At 50.0% G+C, this 18,067-nt stretch overlaps 1 protein-coding gene across 4 annotated transcripts in view; it reads right to left on the bottom strand.

Moving 5' to 3' along the window:
- LOC116941543 (MFS-type transporter SLC18B1-like) overlaps positions 1-17,967 on the bottom strand; it is a 104,086-nt gene extending 86,119 nt beyond the window's left edge. For 2 of the 4 annotated variants that reach the window (XR_012941551.1, XM_032952697.2), the window contains exons 1-2: positions 15,712-17,967; positions 4,458-4,530 (exon numbers count right to left, since the gene is read on the bottom strand). The gene's annotated coding sequence lies outside the window, so the exon portion shown is untranslated. Of the gene's footprint in view, positions 1-4,457; positions 4,531-5,039; positions 5,703-15,711 lie in introns of those variants that run through there. The other 2 variants (XM_076066635.1, XM_076066634.1) reach the window with 2 other exon arrangements.
- Between the last annotated feature and the right edge of the window lie 100 nt (positions 17,968-18,067).

The raw sequence follows: 18,067 nt of genomic DNA, 5'->3' as shown, positions 1-18,067 counted from the left end.
GGCTTGAAATCTTTCAGCAATTCTCGTTCCGCGTGATATATCGGAAGGGTGCTTGACATTGTTGCCTCAATCGCCTCGTTGTCCATGGACCCTCTGTGTTGCAGCCGGCTGCTGTTATGACTGTGGTTGCTGGTTCGGAGCCTGCTGGGCCGGTTGTGCCGGTTGATAGCGTGTTGCAGCTTGCATACTCTGCTTAGGTGCACGAGCTGCTGAATGACGATTCCTTAGGAGTCTTGCGGGGTCGCGCGGAAAATGCACGGGAAACTATCGCGTCATGACGGCCTTTTGATGTGGAGAGAGGATCGCTGGCGGCTTGTCGTCCCCACCGCTCTCCGGTGTGACTTTGTTCGCGCGCTGCACGAGGATAAGCTGTTGCACCTCGGTGTCCAGAAGTCCCTCTTGACACTGCAGCGTGACTATTATTTGCCAGGGATGACAGCCGATGTTTCCAGATGGATCCAAGGATGTGTTGAATGCGCACACAGGAAACCGCTGCAGCGGAGGTCCCATCCGCCGCTGCAATCCATTTCGGTTTCGCGTATCAACGAATTGGTGGCGCTCGATATCCTTGAGCCCTTTCTGGCCACGCCACGGGGGAATACATTTCTTTTAGTGGGGGTTGAATATTTTTTCCCGATGGCCTATGGCTTGGCAGCTGCCTGACCAGTCGGCGGCCTCCATTGCAGAGGCGTTTTTTACGGTTATGTGACAGACAATGTTTACTGACCAGGGGCGCAATTTCTCGTCTAAATTGCTGTGTGTGGTTTGCGATGCTTTGGGTACGAGGAAAATTAAGACGTCGCCATACCACCCACAGACGGATGGGATGTTGGAGCGCTTGAATAGAACTTTGACCTCCATGCTCTGTCAGGCGGTCGACGCTGGGCAGACGGATTGGGATTTTTATGTGCCGAGTGTACTCGCCACGTAGAGGATGGCCCCTCATACTTCCATGGGGTTTTCACCATTTTTTCTCATGTATGGGAGGGAGAATGTGCCCCCTATAGATGCCCAATTGGGTTTGTCACTGGATAAAAGTCTAGATTGTCTGAGCATTTGCAATTTTCGAAACAGCGGATTTCTACGGCTCGAGAGGCAGCCAGAATTAACGCCGCCAAAACACAGGTGCGCAATGAACATAATGCGGGGAAGCGGGATCACGTGTTGCCGTGGTCCATCGGTGACAAAGCAAGGTTGCATTGCCCCCAGGTGCTGGTCGGTACATCTCCTAAGTTACATAAGCCCTGGCAAGGACCTGTGGAAGTGGTCGAGGTGAAATGGCCGCAATGTGTGCGTATCCGGGTGGGCCGTTGGTTCGTCCATCCTTCTCGGTTGAAGCCATTTGTCCCTCCATGTACCGCCTCTTCATCTCCAACGATTGGCCTGCCGGTATCTGATTTGTCCGACGGGCCGGGGATGGTGCGATCGGAGGGCGTGTGTCGGAAGGACTGTTTCGTGCCGTCCACAGGATCTGGGCCTGTGACTGTGGATGGGGCTCAGGACCTCGCCAGGATTGAAGATGCGCCTGCTGCTACTGAGCCTGCTGCTCCTGTGCCTCCTGTGCTGCAGTCCACGCCCCCGATCGATCCGGTGGGAGCAGGAGGCCGTCCCCGTTGACGGGCCAGTGTTGCGGACTCGGTCCAAATGCTTGCGGTTCTGTTGATCCTTGCTCTGGAGTTGCTCGGGAATGTCGGAGTGTCTAGGGTTGTTGCGTTTTGTTCCCTTCATCTGTCGTGCCCCTTATATATCCCCTTCTTGCCGTGTTCCCTCGTATTGCGGGCTATTTGTTCCACGTGTTGTCCCGCTCTTTAAGGCACACGTCCCGAGTCCTCTTTTACACCTTTTTTATTGTCCATCTTATGCTGCGCGTATGTGCTCTTACATGTTACTTGAATATTAGCCGGGACGACTACTTTTTTTCTGACAGGGGGCGGCAGGGGGTGATGTAATGAGATAATGACATCTATTGGTAAGGGAAGCACGGGTACAGGCACCACTATAAACGTTATCCAATCCCCAAAGGGAGAGGTATCTTGGCCAAAGATGAAGGGCGGGGCCGGCCGAGAAACTCCGAGAACCGGCTAGCATGTTCCACGAGAGGGCGTTGCCGGAGTCGGAGCCTAGCCGCACCTGTAGCAATATAAGTGGAGGCGGAGGACGACTCGGGGTCGGTGTGTGGAGTCTTGGGTCCGAACTGCGTCGCTATTCGCCGTCATCTCTCTCCGTCGTTCGGCCACGTGGCGGATCTCCTGCGGAGCTCCACCGCCCTCCCCAGCATGCCGCCAGCAAGTGGCGAGACCGGGAGCGGACGGGCAGAACCCGATATGTGATCAACCATGTGTGTGGTCTGAAGAACGTAATAGCTAAGTGTGTATTTGGAGAGGAAGCCGATGTTGGCCTGTGCTGTGCCCTTACGTGGAATAAAGAAGAGTACCCTCTACACGACGTGTCGCGGAAGTCTCTCATTACCAATGTTATGATTTACACCCTTCCAACAGATGCAGCACTCTCACGGCACTACTATTTAGCACGTCGGCTTTCATGTCCAATGTCATCCATAATACAGGTTTTTTTTGGGTTAGATCTCGATCTAATCCCAAAAAACATGTACAGTGAGGGAAAACAAGTATTTGATCCCCTGCTGATTTTGTACGTTTGCCCACTGACAAAGAAATTATCAGTCTATAATTTTAATGGTAGGTTCATTTGAACAGTGAGAGACAGAATAAAAACAAAATCCAGAAAAACGCATGTCAAAAATGTTATGAATTGATTTGCATTTTAATGAGGACCCCTCTGCAAAACATGACTTAGTACTTGGTGGCAAAACCCTTGTTGGCAATCACAGAGGTCAGACGATTATTGTAGTTAGCCACCAGGTTTGCACACATCTCAGGAGGGATTTTGTCCCACTCCTCTTTGCAGATCTTCTCCAAGTCATTAAGGTTTCGAGGCTGACGTTTGGCAACTCGAATCTTCAGCTCCCTTCACAGATTTTCTATGGGATTAAGGTCTGGAGTCTGGCTAGGCCACTCCAGGACCTTAATGTGCTTCTTCTTGAGCCACTCCTTAGTTGCCGTGGCCGTGTGTTTTGGGTCATTGTCATGCTGGAATACCCATCCACGACCCATTTTCAATGCCCTGGCTGAGGGAAGGAGGTTCTCACCCAAGATTTGACGGTACATGGCCCCATCCATCGTCCCTTTGATGCAGTGAAGTTGTCCTGTCCCCTTAGCAGAAAAACACCCCCAAAGCATAATGTTTCCACCTCCATGTTTGACGGTAGGGATGGTGTTCTTGGGGTCATAGGCAGCATTCCTCCTCCTCCAAACACGGCGAGTTGAGTTGATGCGAAAGAGCTCCATTTTGGTCTCATCTGACCACAACACTTTCACCCAGTTGTCCTCTGAATCATTCAGATGTTCATTGGTAAACTTCAGACGGGCATGTATATGTGCTTTCTTGAGCAGGGGGACCTTGCGGGTGCTGCAGGATTTCAGTCCTTCATGGCATAGTGTGTTAGCAATTTTTTTCTTGGTGACTATGGTCCCAGCTGTCTTGAGATCATTGATAAGATCCTCCCGTGTAGTTCTGGGCTGATTCCTCACCGTTCTCATGATCATTGCAACTCCACGAGGTGAGATCTTGCATGGATCCCCAGGCCGAGGGAGTTTGACAGTTCTTTTGTGTTTCTTACATTTGTGAATAATCGCACCAACTGTTGTCACCTTCTCACTAAGCTGCTTGGCAATGGTCTTGTAGCCCATTCCAGCCTTGTGTAGGTCTACAATCTTGTCCCTGACACCCTTGGAGAGCTCTTTGATCTTGGCCATGGTGGAGAGTTTGGAATCTGATTGATTGCTTCTGTGGACAGGTGTCTTTTATACAGGTAACAAGCTGATATTAGGAGCACTCCCTTTAAGAGTGTGCTCCTAATCTCAGCTCGTTACCTGTATAAAAGACACCTGGGAGCCAGAAATCTTTCTGATTGAGAGGGGGTCAAATACTTATTTCCCTCATTAAAATGCAAATCAATTTATAACATTTTTGACATGCGTTTTTCTGGATTTTGTTGTTGTTATTCTGTCTCTCACTGTTCAAATAAACCTATCATTAAAATTATAGACTGATTATTTCTTTGTCAGTGGGCAAACGTACAAAATCAGCAGGGGATCAAATACTTTGTTCCCCTCACTGTATTATGGATTATTGTGCTGTAGCGCTGTCCCGAAGCGTTGTACACACGTTGTACCGCGTGTTGTTTGGCACGATGTCCAACGTTTCACGCAGCATGCTGAAAACGAATAAAAAAAACATCCCGAGCACGTGGGGAGAGAAACGTCGGAACATCGTGTGCCGGACGAACGGGCGGTAACAACATAGCAATGGGCCTCGTGTGCTCAAGTAATGATGACCCATTCCGCGAGCGTTGAGAAACGTCTGCACGCCTCCCTTACCTGCGGTGGCGATCTGAAAGCAACGACGTCTGGTTGCCGCTGCAGGTCGCCCTCTCTCGTTTGCAGCGGTCACCTGAAGGCGGGCGACACGGCGACGGTGATGACAAAAGCACGCCTGCTGCCTCTCCTCCCTCCTCCTACAATGCCACCTAAAACAAAGCCCCCCCCCCCCTTCTCTTCTGAAATCCCAGCTCCTCTCTCAACTCCTCACTCCCGCGCGCGCGCGCTGCCTCTCTCTGCGTTTCTGAGCCGGCTCCCCCCAAACCTCTCGCGTCTGTGGTGCCCACGAGACAGGCCGCGTTCGGTCGCTTTTTTATTCTTGCCTACAACAATAACAAAAGAGAAGTGGGGGGTAGAGATTGTCGAGTGAGGCAACACCGAGGTGGTGTGGACGGGTGCGGCTTCTGTAGAAGATCACCCCGGAGTGTAAAACAACGTGGACACCAACCACAGAAGCAACGACGTTATCTATGTTTGCCCTGCTGATGGATGTCCCCCCTCTGTTTAACCAGATTGCAGCCCAGCGGTATTTACAAGTCTCCTATACAAGGGATGTGAAGGTGAGCTCGAGTGGGCAATAACCTGTTCCAACGTAGAATGGAGGCAATGGTAGTCTTCGATACGCTGATAATCTTTTAATTGACAAAACTGGTAATCCGCATGTGGAATTTTTTTTTTAAATACAACTTTCAGTTACGTTTCCACCTTCCACTTCACTGTAGACACATCACTGCAGGTGCTTTCTCACTAACCTACAACCTGCCAACTTCTTCTCGCAACCCAGCAGTAAGTTCCCTTCACCGCATCTCTCACTTTCACATGTGCTTCTGCGGCCGTCTGGAACGCTCTTCCTTGCGATATTGGGAAGCGACTGGAACTAAATGCACTTTTCAATCTAGATTGAAAACTCATTTCTTTATAACTGTTTTGTTTGGTTAGTTGTCCTTCCCCGCACTTCCAATTGGTACGGTTGGCTACGTACGGTGCGAAAGAAGTTCAACGTACTGTACATACATACAAGCCGGATCCTGGTGATTTAGAACCAGACGGTTGAAACCAGTCCATAGTTTTACTTAATTGACTGCTGCTGGGGTAAAATCGATCGGTCTGAAAACACAATCGGCAGACGGACTGGATGTATATACAATATTTGTAATTATATCTGGAGACATAACACAATGAGTTTGTATACAATGGTAATTAAACTGCTTTTGATGGTGCACACTGCTCATTACTTGAATACAGTCTGACCATAAACGTCGTCGGTTTAATGTTAGCAAAATCGGACTTTAGAACGAAATTAACGAAAACAATGCGCGTGCGTGGTTTGTAAATGATTAGCTCGTGAAATGTTGACACGACGCGTGGCTCACACAGAGCCGGCACGAGGGAGGTGCCAGGGTTGGGGCTCCCCCCCCCACCCCCCCTCCACCCCCCCTCTCCACCCCCCCTCTCCACCCCCCCTCCACCCCCTCCACCACCTCTCCACCCCCCCTCCACCACCACCACCTCGCCACCCCCCACCCAGTTGGCTCTCACAGCCCTGGTGCCCCACCAAAGGCAAAGACCCCCTCGTGTAGTAGCAGCCTGTAACAGACATCTGTGGCACGTGCTGTTAGCCACTAGCACCCACGAAGGCCGGCACGGCACACGAGGGGGCAGCGGTGGTACAGCACCACGCGCGGCCGCCTTTGTCTCCCCCCCCCCGGTGGCGATGTTCACTCACACAGCGCACCAGGTACTTGTTTAAGGTTGAGTCGACCTAGGGGAGGCCCAGGACCGGTGCAGATAATCGTCACTTTCTGTTGGTCGTGAACGGGAATCGAACTATTTTGGTGATTTCGAAAACGTTTTGGTTTAGCCATATTTGTTTGTTGTAGTACAGAGTTAGACTGATAACTTTAATCGAAATTGTCTTATGGGTTTTTGATTTAAAGCTTTCGTGACTGCAGGGATTCATATTCTTGGTTCTTTCGGTAAAGTCACCACCACGTAGAAGGGAAACAATAAAATAATAAAAATATAAAACAATAAAATTCTCACGACGTTTCGACTGCAACACAAGCAATCATCATCAGGTGTGAAAACAAAGAATATGTCTTATGGGTGTTATTGTTTGACTTGCATCCCACTGGGATTTTTGCACACAACATTGATACACGGTGTTTTTTCTGCAAGACTTTGCTGTTTTTTTCCTGGATTTTCTGTTGCTTGTAGTCACTTTAAGATGTTTTCTTGTTCATGTTTTTGTTTGTTGTGGTTGCACCCGAGTCAAGAGTCGAATGGCTCACAGGGTTATACCTAATAAATGAAACTGAAAACTGAAAGACAAAGATACCCCGTGTAGCCTTAACAGACTATAGGGGCAAGTGCTGTTAGCGAGCACCTATGAAGGCCGGCACGGCACACGAGGGGGTGGGTGGCCAGCACCACACCCGGCCGCCTTTGTCTCCCCAGTGGCGATGTTTACACACCGCACCAGGTACTCATTTGAGGCTGAGTCGACCTAGGGGGGGGGGGGAGGGGGCCCAGGACCGATTCAGACAATCGTCACCGGTGTTGGCCGTGAACGGGAATTGAACTCGGGTCGCCGGGTTCGCAGCGCAGCGCTAACCGCTGCACCACCGCCCCCCACACACGGGCACGCGCGTGCGTGCGCGTGCACACACAAACCCCCTCCCTCACTCCCGGCGACAAGCGGTGACTCATTTACATTTGGTCGGGGGAGTTCCGCGGTTCAGTTTGCAACTTCGCGTTTGCAATTCGATGTTAAAAACGTGTGACGCCCTGACAACGGTTGTTTAAGGGCGCTTTATAAATTATTATTATGATTCCGTCATGGAAGCTGGTTCGTAAGTGTGGATGTTCGGAAGTCGGGTGTTCGTAAGTCGGGTGGCCGTAAGTCGGGTGTTCGTAAGTCGAAGACTTAATTAGTCGCGTTACCCGGCGAATGCTGTCGCGTGGCTCACAAATGTAAAACATTACGTCTTTCCATGATGCTGAAAATTAAAAAAAAGAGAAATGAGCGCCCGGCCAAAGGGAAACATTCACACCCACGTTCCCGGCGGGAGGCCGCGCGTGGTCTTTGCACAGCAACCCCAAGAAGTCGCCCACCTAAGGGAGCGGACCACGTCTCCTCGGGCATCAAGGCTGCTTCACTCTGACCGCGGTCTCCCGCAACTTTCCTTCGTGAACGTACAAGCTCACCACGTGGCTAGCAGCCCGCAGCGATACGGGCAGCTGATTTCGAGTCAGTGTGCACTCGTCTCAGAAGGACATCTTGACCTGTAAAGTGTGTATATCCAACAAAATATGATCATTTGCAGACAGCCCATGATCAATCAGTCCACTGCTGGATGAATGCTTCCGCACGCCACGTCGTTCATGGAGGTCGTTCGGTCATAATTCACTTTGGGGCTTGTCACCTTTGTGCCACAAAAACACCGGGGCATATAATGGGCAGAAGAATATCCTGCATTACCAGAAGATGCATTGTCTTGACTGGTGTATCACTATACAGCTGGCAACATCCGGGGCCTTTGATGACCCAGGAAGACTTATACATTGCCCAGGACAGCTGTCCTAGGAAATGGATCCTGGGGAAAAAAACCAGAACACGTTGCACAATCATATTCACCACGCTTCTCGTTTTGGTTGGTGAGGAGCAAAGTGAATATCTGCAACCTGCATTCAAGCAAAACCATGAATGTTATTACAATTTTTTTTTTATTTAACTAGATAAGGCCCACTGAGCTATATTGCTCTTTGTCAGCAGCGACCTGGCCACAAATGGTAGCTCAACGGAGTGCCTTATCACGTGGACAAGCGGCCAAATGCATGTTGATTCTAAATGTAGAGGGGGGAAATCGGAGGACCCAGAGAAAAATCGGAAGGGATGCAAACTACAAATATAAGGGCATCGTCATGGTCGGGATCCAACCAACGACCTCCTGCATACCAGGCGAGGGAATTAACACCTCGCCACCGTGGCATCCACTGACACGCCGCCGCTGTATTAACCACGGCGGCCGCTGGATTCGATCCGCGAACCAATGTAACGTTCTAGTCACAGTTCTTCATCCAAGCAGCCAAGGACGATATTGAGATTTGGGTTGGCTTTTCAAAAGCGGACCTGTATATACAGTGCCATTGAAACAATTTCGTTTTGCTTTTCACAATTCATATTTGAGGTCATGACATTGGCAAATAAAGGCTGACCATCGTAACTCGTCTTGCATGACATTTGTAGTGACATCTCAGATGTCACTGTGTGGTGCCGGCCCTAGAGGGGCACGGCATGCGATGTACTCACATAGCGGACATGACGTATGTAGCGGCATTGTGAGTGTCGCTGAATAATGCCAGCTCTAGCGAGGCACGGCGTACGATGCATTGTTATCGCAGATACCCCTTAGGTGGGTGTAGTACCAGCCCTAGTGGAGGCTCGGTGAGCGCTGGGATAGCACAGTGGCATCACGCGTGACGTGCAGTGCTGACTCCTACAGGAGGGAGTGTGAGAGTGTCAGCCATGGGATGAGGTTACCCTGGGCCATGGCACTCTGGTTGACTCCGGAAGGCACGTGACGAGTAAGATCTACACAGGGGCCCCAGGTGGGGGCTAGGGGGTGGTCACGTGCCAGAGTAAGATCCGACGGGAAGGATCGGGAAACGACAAGAGGTTTCTGGAAGGTGGTCGTGGCCAAGGGCGGGGCCAGCCACGACCCGGGAGCATAGAAACCGGGTCCCCACCAGGGACCAGGGTTCAGTGTTGCTACTGTCATCTGAAGATCTATAATCTATGTTCAACGTCGTCCAAGAAGTCACCAACACGTGGGCGAGGACCCAAGCCTGGGTCCTGTCCGTTACTCCCAGTATTTAGCGTAGTTAGCCTGGTGGTCCACCACCATAGGTTATCTAGTAAAAGGGCAGTAACCCCTTTGTGCTATGTGTTGGTGTTAATAAATATGTGTTGCCTCCAGAGAGTAAGTCTGCGACTCCGTTGAATCCACTACAACTGGTGTCGGAAACACTATTATTCTTACTTAGCTAGCCGTCTACGCGCCGCAGACTACGTACCAGGACATCGGAGGATGAAAACGAAGATCTCGTCCCGCAAACAGCTCCGGAGGAGGGACGTGAAGCGTTGCCGGCGGAGCAGAGGGCCGACCGGCCACGTGACTGCTCCACGCCGACGGGGAGGCTGCTCCAGGCTGCACACGGCCGCCTCGCAGCGCTCCTCCACACCGCGGCATCCATTCTCACGGAGCTCCGCATCGTTGAGTCAGTGGTGGAAGCGGGAGCAGCGGAGCCAAGCAGTGACGAGTTTCCCACCGCCATTTCCCGCCAAGCGCAAACCTCCGCGGCACAGCCCGCGCCGGCAGCCGTAATCTTCTCCAAAGAGCGGAGCGCGGGACCCGCCAAATCCGAAGTTGCATCGAAATCGCCGGTCGACGTCCCATCTCTCCGGCAACGACTTCCTTTCGTCAAATAATTTACAGGCGCCAGAGGCGACTGGGTGGCCTTCAATGGAGCATGGAACCCGCCAAATCCGAAGTTGCATCGAAATTGCCGGTCGACGCCCCATCTCTCCGCCGACGACTTGCTTTCATCAAAGAATTTACAGCTGCTGGAGGCTACTGGGTGGCCTTCAAGCGACAGTTCCTGACAAACGCCAACTTGGCGGGGTGGACGGAGGCGGAGGCGCTGAGATCGCTGCCCACCGCCCTTGATGACGATGACCTGGCAGCGTTCCTTATCATCCTGTCATCGGAGAGGGCCACGTTGACTCAAGCCTTCCACCAAATGGCAACCATTTATGAGCCGCCATCCAACGTGCGCCACAAGTTCGCTCCGTGAAAGATAGGGGAAACTGAGACACCCCTTGCCTTCCATAGTGCACTTCTGGCACTTGCGAAGGCTGCGAATCCAAAAATGGATAACGACGGAGTCGACTCGTTGGTCCTTGAGAGACTGCTGGCTTTGGCTAAGGACCTCAACATCGTTTTGCCGGCCGTGGACAATGACGATCTTTCGTCCATCAGGGTTGCGAAATGCATCCAGGCTCACCAGCTCCTGCAACGGCATAAGGGATTGGTGGCGTGTTCCGCATCTGACGAGGGGCCAGATACACCTGTAGATATGGAGCCCGTCACAGCCTGCGCATTGACCCAGAATGGAGGTGGGCGAGGGGACGGCATGGTGCAGTGGGCGGACGACCAGCGACGGCGGAAGACATCTCCTCGTCCCGGGAGCAGCCCCGTCGTGTGCTACAGCTGCGGCCTGCCAGGACACGTCTCGTCGGGCTGCCGCGTACCACGACGACGCCTCCCCGGACCACCGCCGTCATCTGCCTGACCGTCCTTCGCTCCGCTGCACCCCAAGGGGATTCGCGACACATTCCACACTCGGCCCCTGAATCCACCTCACCCATCTCGTGTGTTCGGGTTTCGTTCCTGTCGTGCGTCAGGGCGGGAGGATTGTGATGTTGATCGGGTGCGGCCGGATGCTTCGACGGGTCAGTTGTCGGAGCTGGCCCATCGAGTGGTAGCCACGACCGCGGGTTCATCCGCTGTTATCGGGCTGATAGAGGGGGTAGAAATTAGGATGCTCGTTGACACCGGTGCATCAGCAAAAATCATTTCAGAATTGATTTACAATATTTTGCCCCCTAGATGTCGTTCCTTATGCCCTGTCGAAGCTCCGTGCTTCGCCGCAAACGGTGGCTCATTGGGCATTATTGGGAAAATAACAGCGGAGGTATGCATTACGCATGTTACATTGACAGGACAGGTTCTTATTTCGACATCCCTTGCTATTTCTAGATTTCTCGGGACTGATTTTTTTGGCTAGAATGCCCCTAGAAATTTTAATTGACGAGGGGTGCCTGAAATTACCATCTGGCCGTCGAATGACATTTTCGCCTTCTCCTACCCGTTTATACACGGCTAATGTTACCGTGCAAGCACTTGCGTGTCAGACGGTGAGGATTCCCCCTGGCGCGCAAATGCTGGTTCCCCTGCGATTGCGAAAGCCGCTAAACCAAGGGGCGATGGCAGGAGGAATTCTCTTAGGTCCTGCTAATAAAGTCAGTCGTAGTTTGGCGTTGGTGGGGGTGCAGACGTTGGTATCCAACGACCAGGAACCTTTAATTCAGGTCCTCAACGCTGGCTTAGACACGTCGGTTATCCAGGAAGGTACCGTGCTAGCTCATACGTCGCCAGCGCTTCCTGAGAGAAGCATTGTTGACAATGTGGGTGCCGCATCGAATACGCGGCTGCGGCAGAAACCTGATGAGGGGTGGATTGAGAAGCTTTGTTCCGAGAATGTGGAATTGTTCGAGGTCCAGAGCGGAAAGCTGCGGGCGCTTTTGCGTGATTTTTCTGATGTTTTTAGTAAAGGGAAATTTGATATTGGGCACACTATGCTTTTGAGTCACCACATTGATATGGGTGATGCTGCTCCCATCCGGCAGAATCCCTACTGGCTGAACCCTGCGGAAAAATAACATGTTCGGCTGGCGGTTGACGAAATGTTAGCCGCGGACATTATTTCACCATCCACAAGCCCATGGTGAGCACTAATCATGCTTGTTAAAAAGCATGATGGTAGCTTGCGCTTTTGTGATGACTTCCGTAAGCTTAATAAGGTCTCTGTCGCTGATGCGTACCCTTTACCTCGAATGGATGACTCACTGGATGCTTTGGCCAGAGCGCGGTTCTTTTCCACTCTCGATCTCCTATCCGGATTCTGGCAGTTGCCACTAGACGAAGCCTCTAAGCCTAAGACATCCTTTTGTACACCACAAGGCTTGTTCGAATTCAATTGGTTTCCGATGGGTCTTCATTCCACGCCAGCTACGTTCCAGCGATTAATGGAACTGGTCCTAGCTGGTATCCAGTGGGACTCGTGCTTGATATACCTCGACGATGCCATCGTTTTCAGCCGTACGTTTGATGAACACCTGCAATGGCTATGCGCTGTCTTTCTCAAAATGTGCTTGGCCAACCTGAAATTCAAGCCGCAGAAATCTCACTTCCTCCATAGTAAGTGAATCGGGTATTGCGACTTACCCGGACAAAACCGCATGTGTCTGAATTTGGCCGACCCCCACGTCGGTGGGGAGATACACAGTTTCATAGGATTCACATCCTATTACCGCCGTTTTGTTCCCGGGTTTTCTACCATCACTAAGCCTATCCATGCCTTGACAGCTAAGGGTAATAAATTTCACTGGGGGAAGGAGGAGGACGCCGCATTTGTTGTGCTCCGGGATGGCCCGGTGAACGCCCCTCCCCTCCACTACCGCGATTTTTCATTGCTGTTTGTCCTTGATACAGACGCTAGTAACACCGGAATTGGAGCTGTTTTGTCCCAAGTTGTTCATGCATTGGGACGGAGGGTTGCGCCAATACAACATCGTTGTGCCCATTACCCTACGGGGCAAGGTCATTTGGGCGGTACACGACTGCTTGTTACACCTAGGTGTGCATAAGACGCTGGCCACACTCAAATTGGACGTCTTCTAGCCTGGCATGGCTGAGGATGTCACTAATTTATTGATGGGGTGTGTGCAGTGTCCAGATCCGCTTGGGGCGGCGCTGTTGGTTTGTACAACCTTTCATCACGCTGCGCGAGTTCGTTCCATTGCCACACCGCAGGGGCCGAGTGTCAGATGCGTCCGGCGAGCCAGGGTGTGTGCCCGCTGAAGGTGGTCCTCAGCGGAGTGATCTGATCCCGTCCTCAGGCGCCGTGCGCCTGACATCCCCCAAGCCGCCGCCTGCGCCGTCTCCATTGGATTCAGGAGAGGAGAACCCGTCGACCCGGCCCACTGCTCTTCGTGAGGAGCCGGGATCGACGGGGCATTGGCATATTCCCCCCGGGACCGCCACGTAACACACACTCCCACACCCTCTATTGGTTGTCGCACTCGGTAAGCCGTATCGGTTAGTGGCTGAACCTAGCCTTTATTGTGTTGTTACACGGTGAGGATGGGAGATGTTTGCGATGAAGTGGATTCTGAGCATTCGCGGTTCACTGCACTGTTTTTTTTTCTCTCACTCATGTTGTTCTATACTCACACCCTTCTCCCCGTTGTTAATGTACATTTATAGGTAGTGTAAATATTGTATAGGTGGGTTTGAATATTTAATGGGTAGTTGTTGTTGAGGCACACATAGCATTAATCACTTTTTAATAACTTTTTATCACCTTACTCACTTAGTTTTAAGGGGGAGTTGACAGCCAGGACGGCTGAGTGCTACGAAGGGGGGGGTGATGTAGTGACATCTCAGATGATGTCACTGTGTGGTGCCGGCCCTAGAGGGGCACGGCGTGCGATTTACTCACATCGCGGACATCACGTATGTAGCGGCATCGTGAGTGTCGCTGAATAATGCCGGCTCCCGAGTGAGGCACGGCGTGCGATGCATTGTCATCACGGACACCCCGTAGGTGGGTGTAGTACCAGCCCTAGAGGGGAATCGGTGAGTGCTGGGATAGCGCAGTGGCACCACGCGTGGCGCGCAGTGCTGACTCCTACCGGAGGGAGTGTGAGAGTGTCAGCCAGAGGATGAGGTTACCCTGGGCCATGGCACTCTGGTTGGCCCTGTAAGGCACGTGACCAGTAAGATCTACACAGGGGCCCCAGGTGGGGGCTAGGAAGGTGGTCACGTGTCAGAGTGAGATCCTATGGGAAGGGTCGGAAACGACAAGAGGTTTCTGTAAGGTGGTCGTGGCCAAGGGCGGGGCCAGCCACGACCCGAGAGCATATAACCGGGTCCCCACTAGGGACTGGGGTTCAGCGTTGCTGTTGTCATCTGAAGATCTACGATTGACGTTCTGCGTCATCGAAGAAGTCACCAACACGTGGGTGAGGACCCGAGCCTGGGTCCTGTCTGTTGTAGCTACTCCCAGTAACTAGCGTAGTTAGCCTGGTGGTTCACCACCATAGGTTATCTGCCAAAGGGGCAGTAACCCCTTTGTGTTATGTGTTGGTGTTCATAAATGTGTTGCCTCCAAAGAGTAAGTGTGCGACTCAGTTGAATCCATTACACATTTAATCTCCTCGTGCTTTAGTAATTCCCTGCAGGTTCTCTTCAAGCAGCATAAACCATCATCACGCAAACTCCGGTCATCCTAGCAGCAACAGCAGCTTTTGGCTCACCATCGAACAAAGACGGTCACCGCATCGCGCGCTTTCAGATGCGCTCCTGCGACCATCTGGAACGTTCTTCTTTCCGATATTAGGAAGCCACTGGAGCTGTGCACTTTTAAATCATCTTGATTGAAAACTAATTTCTTTCGAGCTGCTTTTTTTTAGCTTGTTCTCCTTCTCCCGCACTTGCGATGAACACGGTTGGCTACGTATGGTACGAAATAAGTTCCACATACGCGTGTATAGAAGTTACGAAACGGCTGCAGAAACTGATCTGTGCCACGGGTGGTGACAATTGACCACTAAACCGCAGCTGGCTGTTGAAGATGAACATTTTCTTTGCATCGTCATGGCTTGTGAAGGCGAGCGGGGATGGGGCAAAGTGACTTTACAACTGACAATTGTTTTCCAAAGCTGCGCCATATAAGAAAACTATCAATGAAAAATCCTATTTAATATTCAGGACGACGTACGTGTGTATGTTGAACTTCTTTCGCACCTTACGTAGCCAACCGTGCTAATCAATTCCGTCATGGCGGTAATCGATTCGGTCGTGACGGTATTTTAGCAAGCTCTTGGGAAAAAAACGAGCAAAGGCAGGAGAAATGTTTCATGTACTTAGGGTAGTGAAACAACTGTGTTAACTATTTGTGTTTTTACCAAATAAATATATATATAAACCACCGAGTTTCACAAATTAAATGTCTCAAAACAATGTCGTGGGCAAACACGGGTCTCCAACCAGAGGCTAAATTATGTCTTCTAAATGTAAGGAACAATGTGCACTCTCTCGAAATACACAACATTCAGGGGGCTGATTGCAGTGTGTAGAAGCAACGACGATGAAGTCTGTTCTAAGTAACAGTTCAACATTTCACCGTTGATTGCAAATTATAAAAGTTATTACGAAACTTAAGTAATAAAACATTTTTACTGGGGTAGCGTCACATAGCCATGACAATCAACTCTTTCTAGTTTGAAAAGGAATTTATTTAGAACTGCTTTTTTGCGTTTACTTTGTATTCCTTCCCCCCGCACCTCCGATTAGCACGGTTGGCTACGTACGGCGCGAAAAAAGCTCAACATACATACTCAACTTACCGACTTCCACTTCACAGCTGCCCTGGGTCCAATAACGCAGCGCATCAATTGCAGCGAGTCCAAGTCCTCCCTTTCATCCCGAGTCTTCGAGACACACGGAGCTCTTGATACCCACGGGAGGGGAGGGTGCACGTGCGGCAGGGGCGCTCCTCCCGTAGTGCCGAGGTAGTTTCGCCACTCTCGAGCCACTTCCTCCTCTCGCCACGCAAACCCACAGGCCACCCAGAAGGGAGCCTTACTCAACAGAAACGCAGCAACCACCCCCCAACGTTTACCGGCCGGGAATTTCCTTTATAACCGGGCAACATTTTTTTTGTATGCCAAAAATTGGACAAAATGGTAAAACCAAAGAGTGTGGATCCTTGCAGTCACGAAAACTTCAAATCTAGAATTGGTCGTATGTGCTGTGTATATGTTGAACCAAAAAGCCACTGATGTACCAGCAGACGGAGAATGCAGGAAACACTTCCTCTGTAGGACTTGCATGTATGTATGCTGAGGTGCAGTGAGGAAAAAAAAGTATTTGATCCCCTGCTGATTTTGTACGTTTGCCCACTGACAAAGAAATGATGTCTATAATTTTAATGATAAGTTTATTGGAACAGTGAGAGACAGAATAAAAACAAAATCCAGAAAAACGCATGTCAAAAATGTTATGAATTGATTTGCATTTTAATGAGGGAAATAAGTATTTGACCCCTCTGCAAAACATGACTTAGTACTTGGTGGCAAAACCCTTGTTGGCAATCACAGAGGTCAGACGTTTAATGTAGTTGGCCACCAGGTTTGCACACATCTCAGGAGGGATTTTGTCCCACTCCTGTTTGCAGATCTTCTCCAAGTCATTAAGGTTTCGAGGCTGACGTTTGGCAACTCGAACCTTCAGCTCCCTCCACAGATTTTCTGTGGGATTAAGGTCTGGAGACTGGCTAGGCCACTCCAGGACCTTAATGTGCTTCTTCTTGAGCCACTCCTTTGTTGCCTTCGCCGTGTGTTGTGGGTCATTGTCATGCTGGAATACCCATCCACGATCCATTTTCAATACCCTGACTGAGAGAAGGAGGTTCTCACCCAAGATTTGACGGTACATGGCCCCGTCCATCGTCCCTTTGATGTGGTGAAGTTGTCCTGTCCCCTTAGCAGAAAAACACCCCCAAAGCATAATGTTTACACCTCCATGTTTGACGGTGGGGATGGCGTCTGGATGTTTTTTTAATTAACAGTGATGAAAATAAATTTTGATTTAAAGCTTTCGTGACTGCAGTAATTCATATTCTTAGTTTTTTCGGTAAAGTCACGTTGAAGGGAAACAACAAAATAATAAAATATATAATAGTGATGAAAATACTTGTAAAAATTTAATAAAAGTGATTAAAAGCAATGTAGAATTTAAATAATGTGCAGGGAAATTGTGGCTAAAAGTACAGGGCAATGTGGTTTTCAAAACTATTAAAATGAGGTTAAGAAGCCATTCAATCAAACTAACAAACTAAATTACTGTATAATGTAGTGCCCAACTTATATCGCCTGTGCTCTTGATTTCAAATTTCTGTACATTTTACATCTCACATAAATTGGTGGGGTGTCAGGTTCTTATTGATAGTGCGTGTTTATGTGACAATCAGTGACCCTGGTAATGTACCAAATACTCATTATACCTGGATTGATGGCAACTCGAGTTCATGTATATGAAGTGCTCTTCGTGTAATCTTTACAACAGCAATACCAATACCATGGCAATGCCTAGAAATTTCAGGATCAAGATGACTTGGAATTGCCTATACCTCAAGATTTTACTCAATTGAGGGATGTAATTGGAGGGGTCAAAACTCGGTATTGACATTACAGGAAAGAGGATTAAGCACCATTATCATTCTTAGTTATGTCACCATTCATGAGTGAAGTCACAGGTTCATGCCACAAACCTAATTGAGTAGTTTGCGGATGATTTTACAAATGTGGACAAAGATAACGGCACACAATGGCCGACTCTTGCGAATGACATCACAGAATCTTTAACATCCACTCTAAAGCAGACCGCGTATTTGTATGGTTATTACATCTGCAGTATTACCCAGGGCGGCCACTGGATTCGAACCGTGAACCTGTGTACCAATCCTGAAACACAATCCAACCTGCCCACATTACTGCCCAAAAATACATTAAATAAATTATAATTTGAACAATATATAGATATGGACTTGTAAAATCTGACACAAAAGCATGTCACCTCTGGAAAGTACAAATCTTTTCCAGATGATGGTTATCTGCTCATGCTTGCATATGCACACATGCACCCACACATACACACGCAAGTGCACAACATTGATTGAAGTGATTTTGTAAAATATCGATG

The sequence above is a fragment of the Petromyzon marinus genome, chromosome 12 (genome assembly GCF_048934315.1).
Source record: "Petromyzon marinus isolate PM22_M1 ecotype Great Lakes invasive population chromosome 12, UKy_Petmar_22M1.pri1.0, whole genome shotgun sequence".
In the NCBI taxonomy this organism is placed as follows: Eukaryota; Metazoa; Chordata; class Hyperoartia; order Petromyzontiformes; family Petromyzontidae; genus Petromyzon; species Petromyzon marinus.
The sequence above is the reverse complement of the archived record's forward strand: the minus strand, read 5'-3'. Positions and strand labels throughout refer to the sequence as shown.